Source organism: Eptatretus burgeri, chromosome 12 (assembly GCF_056783735.1).
Source record: "Eptatretus burgeri isolate ZD-2024b chromosome 12, Ebu_testis_v1, whole genome shotgun sequence".
Classification (NCBI taxonomy): Eukaryota; Metazoa; Chordata; class Myxini; order Myxiniformes; family Myxinidae; genus Eptatretus; species Eptatretus burgeri.
Window position 1 is genome coordinate 4,298,679 of NC_140972.1, and position 5,649 is coordinate 4,304,327.

The window sequence follows — 5,649 nt, forward strand, 5'->3', positions numbered from 1 at the left end:
ATACTGGTCTTCCTAACCTCTGTGACGATACTGGTCTTCCTAACGTCTGTGATTATACTGGTCTTCCTAATATCTGTGATTATTCTGGTCTTCCTAATGCCTGTGACGATCCTGGTCTTCCTCATCTCTGTGATGATACTGGTCTTCCTAATATCTGTGATTATTCTGGTCTTCCTAATGTCTGTGACGATCCTGGTCTTCCTAATGTCTGATTATTCTGGTCTTCCTAATGTCTGTGATGATACTGGTCTTCCTAACCTCTGTGACGATACTGGTCTTCCTAACGTCTGTGATTATACTGGTCTTCCTAATGTCTGTGATTATACTGGTCTTCCTAATGTCTGTGATTATTCTGGTCTTCCAAATGTCTGTGATGATCTTGGTCTTCCTAATATCTGTGATTATTCTGGTCTTCCAAATGTCTGTGATGATCATGGTCTTCCTAATGTCAGTGATGATCATGGTCTTCCTGATGTCTGTGATTATTCTGGTCTTCCTAATGTCTATGATGATCCTGGTCTTCCTAATCTCTGTGATGATCATGGTCTTCCTAATGTCTGTGATTATTCTGGTCTTCCAAATGTCTGTGATGATCATGGTCGTCCAAATGTCTATGATGATACTGGTCTTCCTAATGTCTGTGACGATCCTGGTCTTCCAAATGTCTGTGATGATCATGGTCTTCCTAATATCTGTGATTATTCTGGTCTTCCTAATGTCTGTGACGATCCTGGTCTTCCTAATGTCTGATTATTCTGGTCTTCCTAATATCTGTGATTATTCTGGTCTTCCTAACGTCTGTGATTATACTGGTCTTCCTAATGTCTGTGATTATACTGGTCTTCCTAATGTCTGTGATTATACTGGTCTTCCTAATGTCTGTGATTATACTGGTCTTCCTAATATCTGTGACGATCCTGGTCTTCCTAACGTCTGTGATTATACTGGTCTTCCTAATGTCTGTGATTATACTGGTCTTCCTAATGTCTGTGATTATACTGGTCTTCCTAATGTCTGTGATTATTCTGGTCCTCCAAATGTCTGTGATGATCCTGGTCTTCCTAATATCTGTGATTATTCTGGTCTTCCAAATGTCTGTGATGATCATGGTCTTCCTAATGTCAGTGATGATCATGGTCTTCCTGATGTCTGTGATTATTCTGGTCTTCCTAATGTCTATGATGATCCTGGTCTTCCTAATCTCTGTGATGATCATGGTCTTCCTAATGTCTGTGATTATTCTGGTCTTCCAAATGTCTGTGATTATACTGGCCTTCCAAATGTCTATGATGATACTGGTCTTCCTAATGGCTGTGATGATACTGGTCTTCCTAATATCTGTTATTCTACTGGTCTTCCTAATGTCTGATTATTCTGGTCTTCCAAATGTCTGTGATGATCCTGGTCTTCCTAATATCTGTGATTATTCTGGTCTTCCAAATGTCTGTGATGATCATGGTCTTCCTAATGTCAGTGATGATCATGGTCTTCCTGATGTCTGTGATTATTCTGGTCTTCCTAATGTCTATGATGATCCTGGTCTTCCTAATCTCTGTGATGATCATGGTCTTCCTAATGTCTGTGATTATTCTGGTCTTCCAAATGTCTGTGATGATCATGGTCGTCCAAATGTCTATGATGATACTGGTCTTCCTAATGTCTGTGATGATACTGGTCTTCCTAATATCTGTTATTCTACTGGTCTTCCTAATGTCTGATTATTCTGGTCTTCCTAATGTCTGTGATTATTCTGGTCTTCCTTTTGTCTGTAATTATACTGGTCTTCCTAATGTCTGTGATTATACTGGTCTTCCCAATGTCTGTGATTATTCTGGTCTTCCTTTTGTCTGTGATTATACTGGTCTTCCTAATGTCTGTGATTATTCTGGTCTTCCTCATGTCTGTGATTATCCTGGTCTTCCTAATGTTTGTGATGATTTTGGTCTTTTTAATGTCTGTGATAATCATGGTCTTCCTCATCCATCCATTGGGACCATACTCTGTGCAGAGTGCTGTTGCTGCCTAAGCAGTCTTCTGGGCTATTGGGCACAATCCTGGACGGGTCACCACTCCAACACAGGAGACAGCAAGCTGGTACTCATTTTGCCAACATCGGAAAGATGACAGGCAGAGTCAACCCCACCAGGTATTAATTCAACAGCCAAGAAGGATTTGAACTCAGGATCCTCGGATCCCAAGCCCACCACCTGAACCATTAAGCCAACACCAGGCATTGTCTTCCTCATGCCTGTGATGATACTGGTCTTCCAAATGTCTGTGATGATACTGGTCTTCCTAATGCCTGTGATGATACTGGTCTTCCAAATGTCTGTGATGATCCAGGTCTTCATAATATCTGTGAGGATCATGGTCTTCCTAATGTCCGTGATGATCCTGGTCTTCCTAATGTCTGTGATGATTCTGCTCTTCCTAATGTCTGTGATGATCATGGTCTTCCTCATCCATCCATCGGGACCATACTCTGTGCAGAGTGCTGTTGCTGCCTAAGCAGTCTTCTGGGCTATTGGGCACAATCCTGGACAGGTCTCCACTCTGACACAGTGTACCAGCAATCTGGTACTCATTTTGCTGACATCGGAAAGATGACAGGCAGATTCAACCCACCAGGTATTACTTCAATGTCTGTGATGATACTGGTCTTCCTAACATCTGTGATTATACTGGCCTTCCTAATGTCTGTGATTATACTGGTCTTCCTAATGCATGTGATTATTCTGGTCTTCCTCATGCCTGTGATGATACTGGTCTTGCTAATGCCTGTGATGATACTGGTCTTCCAAATGTCTGTGATGATCCAGGTCTTCATAATATCTGTGAGGATCATGGTCTTCTTAATGTCTGTGATGATCCTGGTCTTCCTCATGTCTTTGATGATTCTGCTCTTCCAAATGTCTGTGATGATCCAGGTCTTCCTGATGTCTGTGATGATCATGGTCTTCATAATATCTGTGAGGATCATGGTCTTCCTAATGTCTGTGATGATCCAGGTCTTCATAATATCTGTGAGGATCATGGTCTTCCTAATGTCTGTGATGATCCTGGTCTTCCTGATGTCTGTGATGATCATGGTCTTCATAATATCTGTGAGGATCATGGTCTTCCTAATGTCTGTGATGATCCTGGTCTTCCTAATGTCTGTGATGATTCTGCTCTTCCTAATGTCTGTGATGATCATTGTTTTCCTCATCCATTCATTGGGACTATACTCTGTGCAGAGCATTGGTGCTGCCCAAGCAGTCTTCTTGGATATTGGGCACAATCCTGGATGGGTCGCCACTCCGACATAGAATACCAGCAAGCTGGTACTCATTTTGCCGACCCCACCAGGTGTTAATTCAACATCCGAGAAGGATTTGAACTCAGGATCCTAGGATCCCAAGCCCACCACCTGAACCATTAAGCCAACACCAGGCATTGTCTTCCTCATGCCTGTGATGATACTGGTCTTCCAAATGTCTGTGATGATCCAGGTCTTCATAATATCTGTGAGGATCATGGTCTTCCTAATGTCTGTGATGATCCTGGTCTTCCTCATGTCTTTGATGATTCTGCTCTTCCAAATGTCTGTGATGATCCAGGTCTTCATAATATCTGTGAGGATCATGGTCTTCCTAATGTCTGTGATGATCCTGGTCTTCCTGATGTCTGTGATGATCATGGTCTTCATAATATCTGTGAGGATCATGGTCTTCCTAATGTCTGTGATGATCCTGGTCTTCCTAATGTCTGTGATGATTCTGCTCTTCCTAATGTCTGTGATGATCATTGTTTGCCTCATCCATTCATTGGGACTATACTCTGTGCAGAGCATTGGTGCTGCCCAAGCAGTCTTCTTGGATATTGGGCACAATCCTGGATGGGTCGCCACTCCGACATAGAATACCAGCAATCTGGTACTCATTTTGCTGACATCGGAAAGATGACAGGCAGATTCAACCCACCAGGTATTACTTCAACATCCGAGAAGGATTTGAACTCAGGATCCTAGGATCCCAAGCCCACCACCTGAACCATTAAGCCAACACCAGGCATTGTCTTCCTCATGCCTGTGATGATACTGGTCTTCCAAATGTCTGTGATGATACTGGTCTTCCTAATGCCTGTGATGATACTGGTCTTCCAAATGTCTGTGATGATCCAGGTCTTCATAATATCTGTGAGGATCATGGTCTTCCTAATGTCTGTGATGATCCTGGTCTTCCTCATGTCTTTGATGATTCTGCTCTTCCAAATGTCTGTGATGATCCAGGTCTTCATAATATCTGTGAGGATCATGGTCTTCCTAATGTCTGTGATGATCCTGGTCTTCCTGATGTCTGTGATGATCATGGTCTTCATAATATCTGTGAGGATCATGGTCTTCCTAATGTCTGTGATGATCCTGGTCTTCCTAATGTCTGTGATGATTCTGCTCTTCCTAATGTCTGTGATGATCATTGTTTGCCTCATCCATTCATTGGGACTATACTCTGTGCAGAGCATTGGTGCTGCCCAAGCAGTCTTCTTGGATATTGGGCACAATCCTGGATGGGTCGCCACTCCGACATAGAATACCAGCAAGCTGGTACTCATTTTGCCGACCCCACCAGGTATTAATTCAACAGCCGAGAAGGATTTGAACTCAGGATCCTAGGATCCCAAGCCCACCACCCGAACCATTAAGCCAACACCAGGCATTGTCTTCATAATGTCTGCGATGATCCTGTTCCTCCTAATGTCTGTGATGATCCTGGTCTTCATAATGTCTGTGATGATCATGGTCTTCCTCATGTCTGTGATGATCTGTCTTCCTCATGTCTGTGATGGTCATGGTCTTCCTGTGCAATCAACTTTGGAATCTTTGGAAACGACTCGCTTTCGAGCAGAATTCTTCCACCGGACCTCCACACCTTGTCTGTATCTGAGATATGCCATTGCAGATTTATATTTTTTTTAGATACAAGTCGGTAAATAGTTGCAACATCTGATGAGCTATATCCATCAGAGGTGATGCCAAGGTGTGTGTTTAATCTGCTTTCCTTTGTGTGGTTATTAATCACCTTCCCAACACACACATGTTAACCTCTTTTCTCTTCCTGTAATCAAATTAGTCTCCTCTGGGCACTGCTTGGTTGCACTTGCACGACTAAGGCAGGAATCCAGGATTATCTCTTGGCGGTTTCAAGAGCATCCGAAATTAATTAATGTGGAATTAAACGTCTGAAGAGCTCATTTGCAATGCATTTGTTTGCTTATGAACTCCATCTTTGTTGTTTTGGGGAGCTGGACTGGCTGTAGCCAAAGATAAATATTTAGCCAATAAGACCCAGATGTTTTGGTGAAATTTTTGTATGGAAAATAAAGAATAATTTCACGTTCATCCGGTTTCTTTCCCACTTCAGTCGAATATTAAAAAGCTTAAACTCGTCTCTGACTTTGTGCAGGGTGACCAAACAGATCCTACTTCCTAAAACCACTTGGCTGTGATGAAGAGCAAGATCGGCTTTGTGTGCTTGTCGAAGGATGGTCGAGGTCTTGCTTTGTCCCGTTTTTTTAATGCTTTGTCTTATTTAATTGTCCCAGTTGTATCTCCAGATGTGCCAGTGTGGGGTTGGTGCGTCGCAGACCCACCCCGTTGGTTGGGATTCT